This window comes from Phoca vitulina, unplaced genomic scaffold (genome assembly GCF_004348235.1).
Source record: "Phoca vitulina isolate PV1807 unplaced genomic scaffold, GSC_HSeal_1.0 scaffold18, whole genome shotgun sequence".
NCBI lineage: Eukaryota > Metazoa > Chordata > Mammalia > Carnivora > Phocidae > Phoca > Phoca vitulina.
In genome coordinates, this window is record NW_022589721.1 from 16970205 (window position 1) to 16995347 (window position 25143).

General features: G+C 36.7%; 1 long non-coding RNA gene across 1 annotated transcript; it reads left to right on the forward strand.

Moving 5' to 3' along the window:
* The first annotated feature begins 1170 nt into the window (after positions 1-1170).
* On the forward strand, positions 1171-24925 carry LOC116639432. Its single transcript, XR_004300838.1, has 3 exons — positions 1171-1252; positions 22156-22189; positions 24841-24925. It is a non-coding gene; the product is annotated as an uncharacterized LOC116639432 (long non-coding RNA).
* Positions 24926-25143: the final 218 nt, after the last annotated feature.

Below are 25143 nucleotides of genomic sequence, written 5' to 3' on the forward strand. Positions count from 1 at the left end.
GAGAGACTTCAAACAAACACCCAGATTACAAATCGTAATTACAGATAGTGTCAAGTATACTGTAGGAACAGAACAGGAGGCTATGAAAGAGGATGAAAGAGAAATTGGATCAGACTGAACATCAGAAGAGGGAAATGATTTTCACCCAAGAAGGTTGGAATTAGCCAGATAGGGCCAGTATTGCAGAAAGAATGCAAACAGAACAAAGGAGGATGACATGACTACAGATACGCAAAATATGAGTTGCTTCTTTGAAAATATAACTGCTCTCTCTGGTTTATGCCAAAAAATTAAACTTTGCAGAATGAAGAAACTGTCTTTTCCACTAGATTAAGTTTTCCACTTAAGTCATAGATTGCATATAGGCTTGTTCACATCCCTGAATGAGGCCACAGCTTCAGAATCTGATTTCAGCTCTTCCCAAATAATTTTGAACAATAGCAAAAAGAAAGATCACTTACTGTAATCTACCAAGTTTAATCCATTCTCCCCATTTTGATGTGTTGGGGAAATTTTCCAATGACCATTTCCTATGAGAGGAGTCTGGCTGATCCTCAAACTTCTATTATGAAGAGTCTAAGAGGCCATAAGTCCAATGTTTAAGCACCCAGGTGTGGGTGAGCTCTCAGACTCCCAAACAAGTAATATTGTGTGGACCTCATGAATATGATCATTTTGTGTGGCCTAGCATGGCAAGGGGAGTTCTGTGCTCTGAGGAAGACCAGTCTCTACAATATAATCAGCTCCTCTGGGGCTCCAGCGAGGCTGTGTGACCACACAGTAGAGATGTTGTCAGAGGCCTCAGTTGGCTTTCTATGTCCACAGGCTTTGCATACTCCTAATATAGAGTTCATTGTGTCATGATGGCACTGTCCTGCTGAAAGCATCATTTGTACAGTGTAGAAATGATAGGCCTTCATAGCTCAGCTTTCTCAGTTGGTGGCTTTGGAATGCTCAGGACAGATTTTGATTTCTAGACAGTGGGTAGAAATAGGTAACTAGATTCACTTTATAGATTAGTAAATTCTCCCTCACCCCAAGGGGAGGAAAACCCACAAAATACCAAGTACTTTCTTTTCTTTTCTTTTTCTTTTTTTTCTTTTCCTTCCTTCCCTCCCTTCCTTCCTTCCTTCCTCACTTAAGGAAACATTAACAGAGCACCTACTATGTGCCAAGCAATCTGCTATCCAATGGAGAAATGGAAAACAGAATCCCAGCTCAAGCTACCCTCATAATCCAATGGGTGAAACAGGTATGTAAACCCTTATTGCATGAAAATGATATAAGTGTAATAATAAAATTGTTATATCTCAAATTTAATAAGTATTTACTATATGTCAAGCACTACTTAAAATGTTTTACAATCATGGACGCATTTAATTCTCACACAAGTCCTAAAAGATAGTCACTACATATATCCTCATTTTGCAGACCAGGAAACTGAGGTACAATGGGAAGAGATAATTGGTTGAGTACATATTCAAACCCATGCAGTTTGATTCTAGAGCCAGCACTTTGATCTGCTTTGGTGTTCTACTGCTCAAATCGAACAGAATATATAAGAAACATGGAGGAGGAAGTAATTCATGGTTTGGGGGATCAGTGACTGCTTCAAAGAGTAGGTCTGGATCATTTGCGCATCAACCACTAGATTTGGGATTATGGTGGGGGAATGTAAGGTGGTGTTACCAAGATGAACACCCTTCCTGGTTTCATAGACCTTCTAGTAGAGCAGAGGAGACAAACTTGAAAAAAAGAAAACTTCTGTATTATATAAGTTCTAGGCCTCACAGCAGAAGACAATGTAGAAGAGAAACATTGTCTCCCACAACTCCTTTTCATTATGGAGGAAAGTCTTTAAGCCCTCTCCTCCCCATACCCCTACACCCTTCACCCCTACCCCTCTCCCCTGTCACAAGGCTTCTCCTTAGTTTTCATTGGCCAGAGTTGGGCCACATGGCATTCACCAAGCCAATTATAAATCGAATCAACTGAATGAACCATGATTGAATTAGAATGATCATGATTCTATTCAACTCTTGGGCAGGGAGAGGTACTCTCTCTGAGCACAAGGGAGAATAGCTATGCAATCAGTATGGGCTTTCTGCCAGCCAGGAAGAAGACAGGGTCTAAAGCTATTTGGTAACCAATGGGACTGTCACACTGAAATTGGGATATGGGTAAAACAAGCTTGTAAAGGGGTCAATGACCCAATGTAAAAACGGGAACTGATGCTGAAGATCACTGGGAAACTCATAGATGGTACTGAGAATTTCATTTATTTTATTGTTCACAGGATAAAAAGGATGAATGAAGGGCCATTGCTAAAAGAGGGGAACAATAATTATAAAAATGGCAATAAAATATATCCTAATATTTATATAGTGCCGACCTTGCGCCATACACTGTTAAAGTTTTATATACATATATGTGTCCACACACCAATATATTCTCTTTCTTTCTATAAATATAATGTATTTATAATACATGTGTTACTTTTGTTAATCCACACCTTCCTACGAACTAGGTAATATTATTATTCCATTTTACAGATCAACAAACCCAAGCACAATGAGGTTAAGCAACTTGCCTAAAATCACATAGCATACAAAAGGCAGAACATATATTAGAATGCAGTTAGCCGTTATGCTATACGGTACCATTGAGAAATATGCCAATGCCTATTTTTAAATGATATATAAATAGCCAAAGACTCCAGTCATCTAATAATCAAAGGCAAATTTACCCTATTCTTAACCTTAGTCAAATTTCATTTACATGCTTTTACAAGGATTGCTAAGCACATTTGCTGAAAAAAGAAAACTATGTGAATATTTTGTCTAAAATGAAGCTGTGACACTACATTTTAGAGCTACTCCTTCCTTGCCAAGTCTTCACAATTCCACCTAGACTCAAGATTCAACTCAGGTGAAAGGCTTCTTTACTCCTATTTTGGCTCTGTGTATGAGAGGAGGGCCCATGGGCGGGGATAGTTTTAGAATGTGGGGAGATATTCTTAGACACACATCTATAACCTGATGTTCTTATGGCGAAGTTAAATAAACAACAGGTCTGTCATATTCTCTGCCCAGTGCATGCCATTCTGTGGTCCCTTGGGGTGTATTTTGTTCCCTAAGGTATGTCATTAACTGACCCAGTCACCTGTCCCCCCACAGTCAATATTTGTGACTTAAAATTGGCATTTAAGAGGATGGGAACATTACACATCTACATTTTTTTTAGGTTAGGCAAAAGTGAATGCATATTTTTTTAAAAAGTAGTAATAAAGGGGAATGTGAACAAATGGTAATCATTTTTAAATTTCAGGTGGTGTGATTATGAACAATATTCTTTTTCAGTGTTTTACATTTTGTCTAACGTTGTGCTATGTTGACACAACAAAAACGGGTTCACATTTGTAGAAACAGCTATTGGTTGGAGAGAATTTATAGATGACTCTTACCCTGCACTTACTGTTTTCCAGGTGCTGGGCTTTAAATGTCTTATCTTATTTCAAAGAAATGATGTTGACATGACCCAGCTACCCAGCATTTGATCGTCTACTCTCTCATCTATATTTAAAGCCTCCTTTCCACACTACATCAAAAACTAATGATGTAATGTATGGTGATTAACGTAACAATAAAAAATTTAAAAAATAAAAATAAAAAATAAAGCCTGCTTTCCCCTGTTCTCCCATCCTTCTCCAGCCTTCCCAGCAGTGCAAGTATTCACCCTTCTCTGTGCTTATTAGAAACACGTAATTGTAATTATATAAGAAAACCTAACTGTATTATATATTCCTATAATAATGCCTTTGAAAGAAGAACCAGAGTCTAAATGCCAAAGAAGAGAAAAAAATTATTAGTTGAATTTGAGGCAGCAGGCATGAGCTGGTCCCAGATCTCATGTTCAATGTCCCCAGCCATCTCTGACTACTTTGTCACTGGAAAAGAAATTTGGGAAGGTCTATCCTAAGCAGCAAACAGTCGGAAGGGGAAAGACCACAGATGCCCCCCGAAACCTGCTTTTTCTTTTCTCTTGCAACAGCTTCATAAATAGATAGGCATGAGCCTCCGGGTGAAGGCTAAATGGTAGCAAGCTGTTGGGAAAAGCGATAGAAGTTCTCCAAAGTTTGTAATTAGTGACAATCAGATATTTAGTATGGTAGGGTGTGTGGGGTCGGGGAGGGGACCATAATAACCATTACCAAATGTTAAATACTGTGGAGACATCTCTGGTCAACAACAAGCCCACAGTTCAACATATTGGCATTAAGTCTGTACTAGTTTAAGGAGTGGGAATGAAAGACATCAGACTAAAAGCACTTGCAATATATGAGAAAGAATATGGGATTTATGATCATAAGTATATTTCCAGTTCTCAGATCTACCAATTCTGGACTGTGTGGAGAGAATCAAGTCAGTGCCAAAGTCAATGCCTAGCACAGAATAAAATTTGTAGATTAAAAAAGAAGAGAGAATGACTTGGAGTATGATAGTAAATAATAGTAAAAAAGGATGACAAAATTTTTGTTACAGTATAATTTTAACTATGTGACTATATGCATATGATATGTGTATACATGTATGTGAATATATGTAAGTATGCAAATATATTAAAATATATGTGCGTGTCTGTGTGTATATATATTACCTGAGTTGCATATTTCTCTGGACACAAGAATGCAGAAAAATTTGCCAAACTATTCAGAGTGAGAATATGGCTAACTTTAATCTCTTTTCTTTTTTTTTTTAATTTTAATTTTTTTATTGTTATGTTAATCCCCATACATTACATCATTAGTTTTAGATATAGTGTTCCATGATTCATTGTTTGTGCATAACACCCAGTGCTCCATGCAGAACGTGCCCTCCTCAATACCCATCACCAGGCTAACCCATCCTCCCAACCCCCTCCCCTCTAGAACCCTCAGTTTGTTTTTCAGAGTCCATCGTCTCTCATGGTTCTTCTCCCCCTCCGATTTCCCCCCCTTCATTCTTCCCCTCCTGCTACATTCTTCTTCTTCTTTTTTTCTTTCTTAACATATATTGCATTATTTGTTTCAGAGGTACAGATCTGAGATTCAACAGTCTTGCACAATTCACAGCGCTTACCAGAACACATACCCTCCCCAGTGTCCATCACCCAGTCACCCCATCCCTCCCACCCCACCCCCCACTCCAGCAACCCTCAGTTTGTTTCCTGAGATTAAGAATTCCTCATATCAGTGAGGTCATATTTTAATCTCTTTTCTTTGTGCTTTTATGTGGCTTCAAAATTTTCTGCTTTGAACAAAGCTTTTATAATCAGAAGAAAAAAATAGAAATATATATATATACACACACACAAATATATGAAAGAACATAAAATGCACTCTCACACACATATACACATGTACACACACACCTTAACTTTCATTATCCTTTGTTTCTCCCCTTTAACAATGGTGAAAAGAATTATAAATCCTAGGGTCATTTTGAAGGCTTAAATACATACACAAATACACAACATACTTCATAAAATTGTTGATATGAGAATGAGAATTTAATAGGTGTTTGGATACCAGGAGTTGGGATTATGCTTCGGATTATTAATTAGCCTTGCAATCGCTGAATGTTTTCCAAGCTTGCCAGACTGTGCTTACTTTTTTAGTTTCCTTCTTTCTCCCTTGGTTCTACTCAAGTAATAAAAGACAGTGAAGACTATGATCTACTCGCTCTGCTGGCACAAATTGAAATTCTGATGAGCAGTTAAAAACTCTTTAGGTTTGATTTAATTAGTAAATATCTGGGTAAAAGTCAGACATTTGGTGAAAAAGCTCATATACCTAAAGGTCATCTTTGAATTCATTGTGGGTTCTTTCCCCTCACTACTCACTGTGTTTGGCAATGATGACCACTCATCACTTACTCAGCATTTTTGTGGTTACCACCTGTTTTAGGTTATTGGACCCAATTCCAACTTGTGTGTATGTGTGTGTGTGTATGTGTGTGTGTAGGCTTCCTCACATCAACAGGCAATTCTCACACACCGGTAAGGTGTTTGAGAATTTGATTTAATTCAGCTAAGTTCTGACACTGCCTAATCGGATATAACATCAGATCCCACTAAAGGTAAAGGGCTCAGTCCTCCAACTGCTGTCCACCCTGAACTCCAATCATAAGCCCGGACTTTTTCCTGTGTTTCTGTTAGACCGGCCACAAATTGGAAGTGCCAATGACCCCCTCCTTGGATTTGATTAATTTCTTAGAATGGCTCACATTACTCAAGAAACTAATTTATTCATTATTTAATGATTTATTACAAAGGATATATATTTTTTTTCTATTTTGCCCTTTTTCTTTTCCTTTTTATTAACATATAATGTACTATTTGTTTCAGGGATATAGGTCTGTGATTCATCAGTTTTATACAATTCATAGTGCTCACCATAGCACATATCCTCCCCAATGTCCACCACCCAGCCGTCCCACCCCTCCCACCCCCCTCCACTCCAGCAACCCTCAGTTTGTTTCCTGAGATTAAGAGTCTCTTATGTTTTGTTTCCCTCTCTGGTTTCATCTTGTTTCATTTTTCCCTCCCTTCCCCTATGATCCTCTGCCTTGTTTCTCAAATTCCACATATCAGTGAGATCATATGATAATTGTCTTCCTCTGATTGACTTATTTCGCTTAGCATAATACCCTCTAGTTCCATCCACATCGTAGCAAATGGCAAGATTTCATTTTTTTGATGGCTGCATAATACTCCATTGTATATATATACCACATCTTCTTTATCCATTCATCTGTTGATGGACATCTTGGCTCTTTCCATAGTTTGGCTATTGTGGACATTGCTGCTATAAACATTGGAGTGCATGTGCCCCTTCAGATCCCTACATTTGTATCTTTGGGGTAAATACCCAGTAGTGCAATTGCTGGGTTGTAGGGTAGCTGCCATTTTCATTCTCATCCTCTAAAGCTGTACAGAAAGCTTTCAGGGAACAAAAGCTACCGAGCAAACCTGAGCAAATTACTTAGGCTGGCCCCTGGCAAGGGCGGTGCAATTCCACCTCTGGCAAAGACATTTGAAAATCACTGCAACAGACCCCTCCCCCAGAAAATCGGCAAGAACATCCAGCCAAGACCAAGTTTACTGATCAATGAGAACTGTAAAACTCCAGCACTAGGGGAATACTGCACATAGAATTCATGGCTTTTTCCCCATGATTCTTTGGTCTTTCAAAGTTAATCTTTTTAATTTTATTTTTCTATTTCTTTTTTTTTTTATTTTTCTTTGCTTTTTCAACCATCTTACCTTATCAATTCCTTTTTAAAAATCTTTTTTAATTTTCAATTATACAGTCATATTCTATCCCTTCATTGTATTTAACCTTTATTTTTTGTATATATATATATATATATATATATACAATTTATATATATATATTATATATATATATTTTTGTATATATATATTTTTTTTCTTTCTTTAAAATATATATGTTTTTCTTTCTTTAAAATTTTGGGATACAGTTTCTTCTAACAGACCAAAATATACCCTAAATCTAGTGTATGGCTTTGTTCTAGTCTCCCACCTGATCACATTCCTTCCTTTTTTTTTTTTTAAATTTTTCTTCTTTCTTTTTTCAACCAACTTCTTATCAATTCCTTTTTTAAAATCTTTTTTAATTTTCATCTTTACAGTCATATTCCATCCCTTCATCGTACTTACCTTTATTTTTGTATATATATAAGTTTTTCTTTCCTTAAAATTTTGGGAGGCAGTTTCTTCTAACAGACCAAAATACACCCAAAATCTAGTGTGTGGCTCTGTTGTATTCACCAACCTGATCATATATATATATATATTTTTTTCCTTATCCCCCTGGTTTCAGGTCTCTTCTGATTTATTTAGTGTATATTTTTCTGGGGTCGTTGTTACCCTTTTATCATTTTGTTCTCTCATTCATCTATTCTTTTCTGGACAAAATGACAAAGCGGAAAAACTCACCTCAAAAAAAAGAACAAGAGGCAGTACCAACTGCCAGGGACCTAATCAATATGATGGATATTAATGGATGTGAGTCAACAACTAGATGAAGAGATACATAGCACAAGGTCCAGAACAAAGGAACTTCTGTCCTTGTGGGCCTGGGGCCCAGCATGGTGGCATGTGGAAGCATTCTGGTTCCCCAACATGGTCTCCAAACCCCTTCCTTTTTTCGTTTTTTATGGAGGTTTCATTACACAGGCATGATTGATTAACTCAATGGCTGTTGGTGGTTGATTCAACCTCTAGCCCTTCTCCCATTTCCAGAAATAAGGAGGTGGGACAGAAAGTTTCAACCCTCTCTTCCTGGTTGGTCCCACTGGCAACCAGTCCCCATCAGTTAGGTGCTTTCCAAAAGTGATCTTCGTTAACATAAACCCAATTATGGTGGAGAGGGTTGGTTTTGAATAACAAGACACCCATTTCACCTTTCTGGCCCTGAAGTGTTTACAGGAGCTGAGACCAAATAGTATAACAAAAGATGTTTCCATTTCTCTTATCACTCAGGAAATTTCAAGGGAGCTGTGAGCCAGGAACTGTGGATGAAAAGCAAATACATACAAGAAATATAATTTGATCATCTGAATGACCATACATACATACTTCTTATAAATTGCAGTATCTCATCACGCTTTCTCTGACCTTTAAAAATGATCAGCTAGAATTCTATTTTTTATATTAAAATTATTTTTGGTCTCCCTCTTCTTCCTTCCTCAGAATCTATCCTATATACCAGCTTTAAACATCCTAAAGCATGGCTCCTATCATTCTGTGTTCATGGTGGCTTGTGGCTTCCATTGCTATTAAAATAATAAGAATGGAACTAAGACATATCCAGTATATTTCAGAGTCCCAGTAAGAAACAGAACAAGACTTTAATGAAAGGACTTCTTTTAAAGTCTGGACAACATTAGGGAAATAATGAGGAACGTTGGAGCAACTGGAGACTAACATCAAAAGAAGTTGCCTGAGAAGGGAAAGAAATTATGTTATGAGAGCCTGATGGTATCTGGAGCCACGGAGAAGCGCCTGACCTACATGAGCTGTTGTCATGAAAGGACACAGCCACTGCCTGAGCAGAGAAAAACATACCATGGCTTGTACCTCTTCCCATTTTCAAATCTCCTGCCGGTGCCTTCCATTAGCCAAGCCCGGCCAGGAGTCAGAGGGTGTGGGACACAGGTGATGCTGTCTACAGAAGTCAGCCTTCAGGTCACACAACAAGGCAGAGAAAGGCCGGTAATGGATCTAGAGGGTGGACTGATGGAGGGTCCATATTAAATAACTAGTATATCTAGCATGTAATGTGCTAAAAAAATTATGTTTTTATCTTTTCTAATTCCATCAGCATTCTTGAAAGTTATTATTATTTTTACACTACAGTTTGAGAAACTGAGATACATATTGGCCAAATAAATTGTACAGATTCCAGTCTCTGGAAATTGGCAAAGCCAGGATTCAAATTGAGATATATCTGAGTTCAAAATCTATGTTCTTCATGAATAAAACTCTACTACTTTTGTCCTATTCTTCAAGGTTTCAAGTGCCTTTCCAATCTCTTACTTGAATTCACGTGTTTAGCCAGCCTGAATCAGTGTCAACTGAGCAACATTATCCCTTCTAATAGAAAGTCCTGCCTTTTCCTTTCCAGTGACCAACTATATTTATATCCATCTCTTCAAGCCCAACTCAAATTATGCCCTCTTTTTGAAACCTTCTCAGAGTGCACCAGCTGACAGGATTCCATCTTTCACCTTAATTCTTGTATCTCTTAGATTTTTCATTTAGCACTGTTAACAAGATAAATTGAGGCACATTGAAAATTTTAAGTGTTTAGTGGAACAAAATTGATTCAAATTGAGCAGCATCAAAAACAAAAACAAAAAAACAAAAAACAAATTGAGCAGCATCCAATCTAGCAGATAGAAAGGAGCTGCAAGGAGCTATACAAAATGAGTGGCAGAAGGGAGTGGGAATGAGGAAATTATAGTAGACCAAGAAGTGGGTTGGTTATTACAGTTACCTTCCTTTAGGGGATACAGGGTCTATTAGGCAAATTGCCGAATAATGCTGATCAGGCGATTCCTCACTGACTAGTTTAAGGTTCCATTTATGGGAGAGCTGAAATTATAATTAAGTCTTGGTTTAGTGACATGGGGCTTAACATAAGCAAATCCATCTTGGTTCTATTGTCTTTTATAACAGCCCTCAATGTAATGCTGCCTTGTAATGTTATTGATTTGATGGCTCACCAACAAAAAGGAAAATAGAACCTACATAGGGCAAATACATTGATCACGATAATGTACCTAGTAGAAGATAGAGATAGATTTCAATCCAAGCTCTTATTTTTTTTTTAAGATTTTATTCATTCATTTATTTGAAAGAGGGGGGAGGGGCAGAGGTAAAGACTCTCAAGCAGGCTCTGCACTGAACATGGAGCCCAACTTGGGGCTTGATCTCACAACCCTGAGATTATGACCTGAGCTGAAACCAAGAGTCAGACACTCAATTGACTGAGCCACCCAGGCCCCCCAAGCTCTTCTTAATTAATCATAATCAGAAATGTTTTCATGATATAAGTGTAATTGTAGAGGTATTCTGGTAACATTTTACCTAGCTATCTGATATGTAAAAGGATCCAAGCCATTTTTTGAATGAGTTATAGAAGAATTAAGAAATTAACACTCAAGATCACTTTTAAAGTTTGTGACCAATAGAATAACATGAAAAAAATGTGACACAGTTTAGAATATATCTCAAATCAGGACAACTTTACACTTGTCAATCAAGAGCTATGTGAAGCTCTGTCCCTGTTTGGCTGACACTTTCTATGTCTTATTATCTAAAAGTTGGGAATCCCAGGGTCCTTACTGGGGGCTATTTGAATTGGTCTCTCTCCAGTTTTCCAGCCCTGCAAAACATTTCTTGTGCCCTCTGTGATGAAGCAGCCAGGGATGTAAGTGTGAAATTCAGAATTTTTGAACAGAGCAAATTCATTACTGCCTTACAGATGAACCAACCCATGACAATTGAAGACACCAGTTTCTTTCTTCCATATCCTGTTTGTTCTGTTTCAGACATTTACGAGGCAAGTAGACATCATCTTAGCAGTCATTCAATTCAACAGTGAAAAACCACCATCGTGGCATTTTAGAGGCTAAGATGTTACTATCGTTCCACATAAGATCTGGGCATTTAAGAGTTTCTAAGTCCTGTCTCAAAGGTTCTTAGTCAACATAGCAAAAAGATTCTAAACCAATAATGAACTTTAGGGAGCTTTGGGAAATGCTCGTTTAAAAGGTTTCATTTTTCAGGACAGATTTACTGCACCCTAATGATGGGAAAAAATTGCTTTGTCCTTCTGAACACTTCCAGTTTGACAAAATGATTTTTAAATTAAAGCCAGACACAAGATAACAAGTTTCTTTTTTTCCTCCAATTTTTGCTTTTATTTTCATTACAAAGCAAATAGAAAGCCTCATGGACTTACCGAAAAAAATTAAGAGAGGGAAATAAGTAAATATGTATCTAAGGAAATTTTATATATAGCATATGACAAATTCAGTTTTTAGTGAAAATGGGTTTTGTGGTATCATGGATTAATCTCTGCTTCATGCCACTTTAGGAATTAATTAACTGACAATAGTAATAACAGTGATGATCACAAGTTCTATTTATGAAATGTCTACTGGGTTTCAGACATTGTGTTAAATACTTACATGTATCTTCTACTTCAATCATAGCATCTATCCAGCAATGTAAGCATTATTATTCCATTGTCCATATGAAAACATGTGAGTCTCAAAAAGATTACCTAGCTTGTCCAAGATTGCTTATTTTTTTTTAAATCACAGTATTTAAACCCAGCTCTTTGTAACTAACATCTCATGCTCCTAAGTCTCATGCATACTTCCTACTATAACTATAAAGAATTGTGCTAGATATTATGGAGAATTCAAGATATATATTATTTATATAAAATATAAGATATAAATAATATAAATTATATTCATATTATATACATTTATATAAAAATATACATATTGCCTTCCTATGAAATATCATGTAATGAATTTGGGGAGACAAAAATAAATTTGCCAAAATAAGTACCTAATAACAGAGTGTATATAGAAGGAATGGGTATATGGTATTTCCTCCTAAATTTTCTGATAGTTCAGAGAGGAGTAAACTCAATATTGACTAAAGAAACCAAGGTGGTTCCATGAAGAAGGTAAGTTTGAGCTGGCTTCTAGTAGAAGCATATGTCTGGAATAGGAACAAAAGGAGGGTTATTTGTTTGGGGGGAGGCAGGAAGCAGGAAGGGATAGGATAGAGCATGACATAATCATGGAATCAGGAGTAACAACTCTGGAGAAAGGAGGAAGGGAGGAGTAAAGAGATGACCTTGACACTATTTGTGCAGTAATAATAATAGCTATCATTAAATAAATGTCAGATGTGTTAATTGTCATATATTCATTAATCTCATTTAAGTATTAAATAAGTCTGGGAGCTTAGTATTAATTTTTGCCCATCTTTACTAATGAGGAAAATGGGGCACACAGAGGAAAAAATAACTGTTCAAAATACACAATAAGTGGGGCACCTGGGTGGCCCAGATGGTTAAATATCTGACCCTTGATTTTGGCTCAGGTCATGATCTCAGGGTCATGGGATCAAGCCCCATGTCATTGGGCTCCATGCTACGTGGAGAGTCTGCTTAAGATTCTCTTTCTCTGCCCCTTCCCATCACTTGCATGCTCTTGCTCTCAAATAAATAAATAAATAAATCTTTTTTAAAAAGTACACAAGAATTGATAAAGCCAGAATTAAGCTGAAATCTTTTGACTTACAAACTTGGATTTTTAATCTAATAGAATTTCTGTCAGGATATCTGGATAGGGATATTGCAATATTTGCTTGAGGGTGAATAGTTATCACTAACATTGAGTTTAAATTCAGTATAACATAGGTTGGAAGAAATAAAAGATATCTTATGTTTCTTCTATTCAATAAACATTATTGAGTGCCTAAGTACAAAGCAGAGCACCAAGTACTGTGGGAAGTTCAAGAAATTGAGGCAGGGTTTCTGGCCTCAAGGAGGTTCTAATCTATTGTGGTAGGTAAGACATGTAGACTAATAAATAGCATAAAAGTACTATATAATATGTATTTTTTTAAACTGCAGAAATGGACAAGAAGAAAAAGAGAAAAATAATTTCCAAATTAATCAGAGAAGACTTCATGTGTAGGATTCTTATAGGATAGAGGGAATCAGAGTTTATCACACAGGGAGAAACCAGTGTGAACTCAGAGATCTGGAGCAAAACTGTTCATATATGCTATGATTTGACTAGTGCATGACTACATAGAGGGTTATAAAATGGGAATGAAGATGGGAAGGTTTGATGAGATCAATGTGGAGAGTTTTCAAGGCAACATAATAGCCAGACCTTACTTCATAGACCAGGAGGAGTTCCTGAAGGGTAATGAACTAGGAAAATAAACTCTACAAATGAAGAGACATTCTGTCTTTTCAGTCCTTGCCTGGCACATATTTGCTCTTGATAAATATTTGATGAAGGAATCTGTGATCAGCTATCACATAGTAAGGCTATATTTAGGAAGGCAGCAGTGTATAAAATGAGGTATAAAAGGGAAAAACTGGAGTAAAGGAAACCAGTTAGAAGGCTGTTGTGTTCAAATGGGAGAGCAAAACTGAGAGTTTCAATGAGGCTCTGGCCGTGGGAATAGAATTCAAGAGAAGGACATGAGAGTCATCATTAATGAAGCATGGTCAACACCTGTTGACTCACAAGAGATAATGGGGAAAAATGTAAAAGGAGTCATATGTGGAACACAAATTTTGAACCTAATAAAACAGTAAGACACTTAAAAATAGTTGATTCAGGAGTTGGAGTTGCTTTCTTCATATATTCAAAGAATATTTTTGAGGGACTACTGTGTGCCAGGAATTTTTCTAAGACATTTGCTATACACCAGACACAAACCAGACAAAATCCCTGCTCTCCTTGAGCTTACATTGTTTAACAGGTAGGGAGAAAGTAGAATATGAAAAATAAGCAATCATTGGATTATTTGGTATATTTAAATGGTATGAAAAAATAGAGCAATGGTAATGAGATTTGTGCAGAGGCAGAGAATATTTGTCACTTTAAACAGGGTAGTGAGGGTAGGCATTGGGCTGAGGTGCTATTTGAGGGACGAACTGGACATAAAAGAGGTACATGTTGAGGTCTGAGCCATTTGCTTTGAGGTGACAATAGATGGGGTATGCGTGGATAAGAAGAAAGAACATCTCTCTATCCTCTATCTGAAGACCAAAGGTAGAACTTTGGGAAGCATCTACATCTAATGGCTGAAAGGTGCCAGAATAGTTATGAAGGGTCAAAGGAGAGAGCTTTACACTCATTTAGAGATGAATATACTCTACTGTTTTATCTGATTTGAAACATCTCCCTGCTTAGAAGTCATGCCTGGGTATTTAAAGCTCCATTGAAAACTTTTCAGTTTCTCCTTAGGAGGAAGAACTGATTGTCCCACATGATGAGCCTTCTACGAAACTTTTAATTCTCAGATAATAATAGAAAAAAACCATAGGACGCAACTGCAGTTGTAAATACAATTTGGTAGTAAATGTTTCAGTTTTGCTCTATTGCTCCTTACACCTACCATAGAACTTGGTACAAAGAAGTGCATATCAGTTGAATAAAGATTAAGCTAATCAATGGCTTATCAATCAAAGATAAGCCAACCTTTGGAGAAGCGTATTGATGATGAGGTTATTCAACTATTATTTAGCAAAACAGACTTGAGTGATGTGATATGGTAGCCTTGACTTAAGGGATCAATCCAGTGTGGATACCATCTGCTGATTCCAGGACCCAACTGACCTTCCCATACAGAGTAGAGTCCCCAGAAGGTATTGAGGGTTAGTTCTCTTCCTCTGGGCTTTTGAAATCTATAACATCAAAGCTAGTGATTATCTATTCTCTTTCATTAAAGTAGATTCTAAAACATCTCATACATTCAAGACAAAATGCATATTGAACCTAACCTTTCTTGATGGAAGTGAAGTTTATTTTCAACTGTTCTTATTGCATTGTGTGTTAGACATTCTGACATTTAGGATACTTTTTGACTATAAACTTATCACTTTGTTCTCAAAAGAAAGCATCATTTACTTCTCCGTTGCAGTTAATGAAATGCTGCACTTTCAGGACAGATTCATTGACAACTGACTTACATTTAATTTTTAAAATTTGATTTTCAAGAATTACATAGGTGGAGGCATATAAACTTCAGATTTGGCTCCCCAGAATTGTTCACTCTTGGTTCTTTTGCAGATGAGCCAAAGATAGCACTAGCAATAGAATCTGGGTTCTATATTAAATGAAGAGGGGGGGAAAAAGGCTTCTGATTTTTTCCCGAGGTTGGAAAGATTTCACCAAATGTTTTCTCTATTCAGATAAGGGAGCCAAAGGCCAAGGATAGCAGCTTGTCTGGATTAGAAGGTTGATTGTTTGCACTCTTGTTGAATTTTGTTCCTTAATGTAGACCAGGATGTCAGGGGTCTTCTGTGAGAGATGCTGAGGATAGCAGAGACACAGGGTGGGGCCAAGGAAGATCGACCCTGAGGTACATGTGGGGGCAGGGTGGGGGAGGGGATGGAAGCAGAGATCAAAGAACCAAGAGCTCCTCAGGCTTGCACAGCAGAAAAGCCTTTGGCAACTCTTTGATGTCCAATTTGCCCTCTGCCCCCAATCAGGAGTGTGTCTAGGGACTTGAGTGAGGGCGGATTTGGGCAGGGCCATTTTACAGGTCTGTGAAGCAGAGAGCATCTTTTAAGTAGCTTCTAAAAGAGACACACAGAAAAAAACAATTACTGTAATTCCTGACCTACAGGAGCTTACACTCTAGTTCAGTAGACAAAACCTGAGCAACTTGACCAATCAACTTTGCCAGGGCCTTCCAACAAACAACAGAAATACTTGATGGTGTCGTGGTTGGGATTTCTATCCGTAACACAATAGTTTACTAAATCAGTTATTTTCCAGAATACGAAAGCACTGAACACACCTTCTGCCTGGTAGGGTGTCCATCCTCAGTCATGTTCCTGTGCTGAACCTCTTTTTCTTCTCTTTGATCCATTCCTGGTGTTTTGTTTTTGGCATTCCAGAGCAGGTATGAATTCTATAAAATGATATGGTTATATACTTCTTTTTTTCTTTCCGAAAACAAAATAACTAAGTTTTCCCTGCCCTCTGGACAGCATTGGTTTTGATAGGACAACTTACTGCCAAATTAACTTTAAATTCCGAACTCTTAAAAAAACAATGCTGAGGGGCACCTGGGTGGCTCAGGCGTTAAGCGTCTGCCTTCGGCTCAGGTCATGATCCCAGGGTCCTGGGATCGAGCCCCGCGTCGGGCTCCCCACTCGGCAGAAAGCCTGCTTCTCCCTCTCCCACTCCCCCTGCTTGTGTTCCCTCTCTCGCTGTGTCTCTGTCTGTCAAAAAATAAATAAAAATAAAATCTTAAAAAAAAAAAAAAAACAATGCTGAGACTATACCACGGGACAATATGAATCTGATAACTCCAAAATGACAATTCAGGGAGCTGTGGGTTAAAAGGCAAATCATTGGTGCCTATTTTGTAAAGTAAAATAAGAATCTTGAGGATGTGTGAGTAGGAAAATTAAATAATATACAGTCTCTTTTAAATCAATGTCCTTCATCCATGAAGTTAACTTCACATTGGGATTCCATCTAACACACATATGGCCCCGCAGAGAAGTTAAAAAGAAAGTCCCTCCCTCATTCAACTCAGGTCTGCCAGTCTGAATTTCTTTGTTCCAGCTTCCTTGATTTGCACCTACTGATTCTTCTACCTGCTAGGACAGGAAACACCTTAGTCTCTCTTTTCATCTAACTAGGCAGTAAGGAAAGTAGAGAAAATGTACAGGGAAAAATCATCCTAAACTACTAGTAGGTTTAGAAGGCTGCAGAAATTACCTTATGTAATCTGCCTGGCATGGCATTGTTGTTCAACCAAGACCATGTTAGCAAGTCTTCAAAAGAATGCTAATCATGTGACTCTGGATAAGGAACAAAATGGAACTATATTCTTTACAATTAAGTAATATTAAATATCAGGACAGTGAACATTTTGCAACCCATCCTCTTCTAAAAATGTTCCCACTATGGTCTCAGTCCTGGATCTCTAAAAACAAGAAGCTTAATATAAGAGAAAGGTCACATGAAAACAGTGGTTAGCTCTCCCTTGGTGTATTGCATCTCCAACTAGAAAATTGCATGTACATAATTAAAACAACTTTGATTCTGAATGATAATTTGAGCCATCACTGAAATGTATTTTGAGGACAGTAAAAGAAACTTGATGATTCTAGTGTTCTACTGGTTTTCAGTCTTTGAAGGAAAATGATGATATTGTCTGTTTGTGTGTCAGCAGAGAGATGTACACAGATAAAGGAGCTTCTAGCTAGCCTCCTCGTGCAGTAAGCAGTGTGTTAGTCTCATAATCTGAGGGTCCTGAGTTCAAACCTCGGAGGAGGCAGTTTAGCTTCTTGCCCTCTTTCTTTGTCAAAAGAAGAAAAAAAGAATTTTCAGAATAATCTTTTAGTGATTTCACACTCCTCTTAGTAACTTTACGTTTTTTGGACTAATATTAGTTAATAATAGTTACAATGAAAATAAAGAGGTGGGCCATGTCAAAAAATAGGCTGATTGAAAGTTATGATTATACTACTGGGTGCCAAAACTCATGTCAAATCTTTCATCAAAGACATTGTTTCAGATAGGAAGTGCTACATGGATTGAGATTATAATGAACTGGACATAAAACTAAAAATATTATATAGGAGAAACTGGTTGTAAACTGATTTTATATATATTATTACATAATTACATATACATATATTAAAGTATTTTTGTAAGAAAAATCTATGGAAGGAGTGCATTCCTTTTGATACCAGGAAGGGTAGTAGTGGTTAAGAAAGTGTGTGGGTATTTTAATGAGATGCTTTGAACCTTAGGGAACATATACTGACCAAAAAGGCCTGTGTGTATGTGTGTTAATGGGTGTATGAAGGAGTGGGAGAGCAAGAAACCTGGGAAGGTTCAATATTCATTCAATTTCAAACTTAGAAACTGGGCCAAGAGGCCAAAATGCTTAGATATACATTAGGATTAGTACAAGCAATCAGTCTGGGCTTTTAAGAAATGTAGCGGTCTTTAAAAAGGAACATTGGGCAATCTGTAAAAATAATCAAAAGGTTGTGGAAAGGCTTGCTTTTTATCCCAACACTTTTAGCCAATCACCAACCATCCCTTTTGCCCCAATTACTGTGGATTGAAGAGAAACGAAGTGGGTTGAAGAGAAATGGAGTGTTCTGGAAAAATGTGGATAGAGTCTGAGGATAAGGAGATGAATTTAATTAATCTTTTTTTTTCTTTAAGTAAGTGGCTAAGATAGAGGTCCTTCTCAATAGTTTGGTACATAATTAAAGAGCCTTCGCATTATGATATTGAATTAATAAAATAAAATAGAATTAAATGTTTAAAAATTTTATGTCAAGGAAGATCCAGGCACAAAGACAATAGTATTAAGAGCAACTTATTAGAAAAAATAATCATAGTATAGGATCCTAAAATATACCTTGGATTTACTATGAAAAATGGAATGTGGGGCCTGATTTCGAAGGCCAACAGAGAACAGATGCGTCAAAGTCTGGGTTATATTACACTAATCTCTTAAGGGTCTTTTATCTAATCTCTCTCTGGCTATTGCTAAGTGCCAGGGATATGATTGCCACTATATAAATATCAGAGATTATCTGAACTTCTTAAGAGAAATCCATCTAATAGACATCAAAACCAGTCAGGCATTGTGTGTCTTCAGTCTTTCTTTGGCAGAAATAGACAAATCAAATCTTCCTTTAACAAAGGACCTGTAACTTACCAACTTCTAAATATTTTCATTTTTATTTTACCTTCCTGAACCTAGAATAGCATTTTGACATTAGATCCTCTAAAAAAGCCAAGAGCGGTGGAGAATATTTAGTTCATTAGCTCCTGAGTTAAATAGTCATGCAAACTAACCCTAATCTACAGACCTGGTCATAAGGGGGAAGAAAAAAAATTGGCCAAGATGTCATGAAGTAGAGAAGTGTGTACGCAGGTAAAATCATAGTGGTCTATATTCTGTCTTGAGGCAGTAGACTATCAACATGCTTAAATATGTCATAGGTTTTGCAGTGGAACACACATGGATCTGAGGACCATCTCTGCCATGTGATAGTGGTATGATCCTTCCCAAGCTATTAATAACTTCGAGCCTCTGGGTTTCCTTAATCTATAACATGCATAAAATACAAACCTCACAGTGGTGAAAATGAGAGAAGTTCACTTACATAAAATGCTTGGCACAGTCCTCGACCCCATAAACACTCAGTAAAGAGCAGACATTTTGTTCCTGTTATTTGTGACCAGTAAAACCAGTAAAAGACTGAGGAAAAGTGTAGAAAGTGGGCCTCTTGACAAAAAAAAGGGACCCTGTCTTATATCTCTAAGAAGAATCTAGGGGACATAAATGCTGAATCAGACATATTAGGGATAACTGTAGAGATAAGGGGGCAGATTTAGACCTTTTCTTTACCACTCTGAATCAGCTCCCCATTTCTCCTTTGTAAGACATCAGCAGATGTAGATATATGAATCTATTTTGATACAATTCTGTCATGATAAAAGGTATTGATTCTCTTGTGATAAAATGTGCCATGTCTCTCTTCATCTTTTTATCTTGATGTCTAACAAAATACATGAAAAATAGTAGTTACTCATATTTGATCAACTCCATTCAGACAAACACTACAATATATTTAGTGCTGTTTCTTTGTTCAATAGTCATTAGGTATTTTGGTTTCTTGAAGTGTGTGTGTATATGTGTATATGTTTAATTATCTTTTCCCTTTAACTCAGTACAGATTGAATTAATACATAGGATCCCTGAAAGGTTGTGTGGTTGACCACTGTGAGTTTATTTTTCTGGTTATACATTGTCGAGCCAAAATTGGATTGACTTATGTTGTATCTCTTGAAAAATTAACTAAGAAATTAAACTGCTGAGAATTTGACCCTGAGATTTGCTGATATTTGCACTGTGACTGCTCTTTCAACTAATCCATTATAATATTTTTTTAGTACCTTGCCTCATCTCTACGCATGTCTATCTTTCTCCATGCAGTTGCAACTAGTGGGGGGCAGGATTATTTTACTCATTTGTTCGTACCTGCCTCAGTCAATGATCCTCGCTACATTGCAAACCCTTAGCTTCCTGCCCAAGTCCCTCTCATGACCATTTTTATTTGCTTAGCTTTTCCCCTCTTTCTTACTAGCATCTCTATTGAATAATAAGAGCAAAAGGCTCACTTTGTTGACATTTTTTCTCCTATGGTTTTCTGGTACAGAGAAACAGGAACATCAAAAGGAAATCATAGTTGTGTTCAGGAACCCTAGTTTTTTGAATGCTTGTTTATTTTTCCCAGGAGACAATAAACCAAATTCCTGTTTGAAAAGAATCATTATACACTTGTAAGTATTTTCTGAGAAATAATTTCCCAGAAGTGGGGTATTAGATCCAATGATATGTATACTTCAGTTATATAGCCAGATTTATTTTCCAAAATTTACAGAAATTTCCAGACTCATCACTGCTCTTGAGAAATGGTATATGAAAGTATTGTTTTTCTTGTAATCTCATGAACACTGGGCACTAACATGATCTTACATTTTTGCCAATCTGAAGGGCCAAAAGTTTTATTTTATTGTTGCTTTTGTTTTCATTTCCCTGAATATCAATTCTCCTTGGGCTATATACAATGTTCTTACTAATTTGAAGAACTACTTGTATCTTAACAAGATTAACCACTTTTGTGTGTGTAGCAAATATCTTCTTTCAGCCTATAATTGTTCTTTTAATTTGATTAAGTTGCCTGCTCTTATTCAAAGGGTTTTTTTTTTTGTTTTTGTTGTTTTATTATTTTATGATTTCATCTGGTATTTTATTTTTCCTTTATATATTTTGTTTCCATCTTCCTTACCAAGCTTCCCTTTACTTCAAAGTTATGTACATTCACAACTTACTTTTTTTAAATACATTTATTTTTCTGATTGAAGCTTCTGTTTTGAATTTATATTTGTCTAGGGACACACAATTGGGGCTTCATTTATTTTCTTCCAGTGCTTACCTTAGTATCAATTGCTGGTAAATCCAAAACTTCCCCACTGACTTATACATGAGCTGTTTCATTGACTAAGTTCTTCTCAGGAAGTAGATTATTTTCTGGCTTTTGAATTCAGTTCCTTGATATTAAGTTTCAGTAAACAATAAATCTTCTCACCATGTCACCACTGTTGTGTTTTAAGACTCTTAGACAATTCTTAAATATTTTTCTCCCACATGGACTTCAGAATCAGTTTATCAAATTCTAAAAATAATTGCAGCATGTTTTTGATTTTAAGAAGTTAGAAACAATATAAATTCTATAAATAGGAAAATGGCTAAAAATTTAGTGCTTCCAAATTATGGAACAGGAACAAATTAGGGAATAAATTTAGATCATCTGAATTATGGAATACTATACAGTTATCAAAAAGAATGTAGTAGACCAAATGTATATAGAAGTCAATACATACTTATGTAGGAAGGGTGTCAGGTAAAATGAATATAGGAAATTATAAGATAAAATATTTAATGCTATTCTTTATTTGTAAGAAAAGCAAATCAACAATCCCTACATAAGTACATATATACTTGAATAAGCAAAGGGAAAAAAAACTGTGGACTGAAACAAAATTCTTAGTAATGGCTTTCAGGGATGTGGGCTTTTCTCTGTGGAGACTAATAATTTTACTTTAGATGCTTTAGATTCCCTCATTCAAGTATTACTTATATAACTAAAATATTCAAATGCCTAAAATTAAAAGAGAAATATATTCTTGCTATATTCAAAAAAGTAAAGAATAAGAAACAACAGTTAAATCCCCATTGACCTTCTTATATTTTTACACTTTACAGAAACCGTATTTGGTGGAGAAATTCTCATCATGAGGTAATTTACCCAATTGTCTCCCATAGCATGCAATCCACACCTTTTTTCTTTTAACCTGTGTATAGATCTCAAATAGCATAAATTCTAGATCAAAGTATATTCAGGTATCTTACAGACTGAGTTTCCCAATGTACAGATGAAGTACGTAAAATGTTAAATATATTGGCCAAGTGTAACATCTAATGTGCCTAGACATAAATAAATACGCTTTATAAACAAAACTTTAGGTGGTGTTCCTTGACTGGTTCTGCTAAGGTCTTGATCCTGCAAGTTACTAGGACTCACAATTTCAACATTTACAATACTTATGGAGTTCTTTTACTTAAGACCTTATAATGACCACAGAAGATTCTTTCTGCATGACTAAACACACACAAATAAAGAAAACCATATATAGTTAAAGTTGCTATCTGTTAGCTGATGAGCCAGATGAAGCAAATGGCTTTCTTCCCCTGAAGGAAATTGTTACAAAATTTAAAATAATTGACAATATATTTGCAAGTGAGGATATTTTTCTGATTACTCTTGAACAATCAGAATATCTGGAGAAACTGGATTTACTTTCTTACACAGTAACTAATGGACATATCTGAGGATTATTTGGAAATCTCAAACTTTATCTACTAATGAAATCTAGCATGTAAACTTTCCACTTTCTCCTTTGTTGTTAACAACTAGAAAATTAACTATGTTATGCGATTGGATTTACCATGGGTAATTGGCCTTTGGTCATTATAAACAGTCTCCAATGCTATAAAAACTATAAATCTGACTCCAGCTAAGCAATTGGAACTTGTCAGTGACTTCAGAGCTGAGATCTCCGTCATCCCCACATGACTGTCACAGAAGTTTCTCTGCCTGGATGCAAACCAGGAGTTGTAGGCAGAGCTTATCAACACCTGTGGCGAGAAGAAGGCCCTATCAGCAAGACCTGACCTGCTGAGACCAAAAAAGTGTGGGACCCAGACTTTCTGATATGGGTGGCATTCCTATTATAGCAAGTGTCCCATTAGTTAAATATAATATAGTGCCTTTTGGCTAAGAGCTAGTGGACTCTATACTTCTACTGTGGGCAAACATACATAGAACACATACGTGAAGACAGGAAGAAATGTAGGAAAGTGATGGTATCTCCAGTTTCTACATATATATATTCTGCAAACGGAGAACTCCCTCCCTCCCTAACTGGTTCGGGCTGTGACTCAGGGATTCTGTAGCTTGGCTTCCCCTCCCTTGTCTCAATTCCTTAGCTCCACCTTCTGGGATCATTTGGGAGGCTCAAAGTTCCCTCAGTGAGCACAGTCTAAGCTCAGCCCTCACTCCAGCCCAAGTAAGGAAGCATTTGCTCATTCTTTCACTTACTTGCAGTCATTCAGAATGTCTTAGAGGTCCTGAAAACTGACAGTTCTCTCCTGGTTGTATAATCTTATATATGAGATACTAAACACCTCTGAGCTTCCCCTTGCTTACAGGCAAAGACTTCATGAAACCACTGACCTCCAGAGTTTTAAGGATTAATTGAGATCATTACTATAAATATCTTAGCACAGCTTCTGGCACCTACTAAGTGCCTGTCTAAGGTGGTGGGAATATTCAAATGTTGAGACCAAGACTCAATTCCTCTACTGTTGGAAAAGGTCTGTGTGGTTCAGTGGGAGAGCTATGTAAATATTATGCACTAAAGAGGTTTTATCACCAAATAAGTTTGGGAATGCTAAATTATGCCAAACTGAATAGATTTCTTTCCTCAAGAATGCTTTGAGTCCTTGATAAGCTAATATGCAGGGCTACTTTCTAAGAAGAAGATGAAGGCAACATCTACCCAATTTTCTTTTCATATAAGGAATGATTTAACAGAGAAGTATTTGAAAGATTATCACTCCCATGAACCACAGTTTGGAAAATGATCACCTATTATGTATGACGTTTCAATCTTTTATATTTTAATGGAAAAAAAGTGTCCAGACCAGGGCTGGAGTTTTAGTTTCTTAAAACTCCTTTATAATGTGTTTTGGGTACTTTAGCATTTTTAATAATAATAATAATAGCAAAAATAATATGAAAACAAAAAAATTATATAGCACTTATTATATTCCAGACTTCTTGCCAAGTGCTTTACATATATTAACCCATGTAGATATTGTACTGGTAAAATTAGTATAGAAATATTTTATCTGCTTAGGAAAAATCTGCACCATGGGATGTCAGAGATGGAAGTCCATCTAGCTCATCTTGGCTATTTTTCTGAAGCTCATAATGCTTGTAAATGGCAGAGTTGGGACTAAGATGCACGCCTCCTAGCCCCTTGCACTGTTGTCCTCTGCAGTTTCCAGTCTCTGATTCTGTGACACCACCTGGTCTTTTCTCCAGAGATCTAAATATTTAAAATAGTGGGGAGAGGTCACTTTGCTCAGCTCTAATTTTCTACCATTATGAGGTCTTCTAAAATTCCACACTGTAATTTATTGTCTTTCCAACTTAACGATTTCAAAATAAATCCTACAAATTCAAACAGAACTCAGCTGTTCAAAATTTTCCTCTACTGAAAATGTCCCCAAAAGAATTTGACTTAAGACTGTGTCCTTAGAAATGTTGCGAAAGAAAAATGACCAAGCAAAGAGACTTTACAAATATTTTTTGTTTCCTTCTAGGGCTCGTTTGAACTCTTGACTCCAGGGTCCTTGAGAAAGAAGCATGTTACTGGAAATTAAAGATGTCTAACGAGACCAAATGGCAGAACAAGATTTCTCACCTCTCCAGCTCTGTGCTGGAGGGACCACCAAGGTGAGATGTGGTTTTAGTCTCCGGGCGTCCTATGACCTTGGCCTTTCCGCAAAGACCGTCAACAAGGGTGCTAATGACTGCCTACTGCTATGGGAAGAAACAGAGACTGAGCAGACCTGAGCTGGGCTGACTGCTTCGTTTCATTCAGAGCATTAAATCATCTGCTGCTG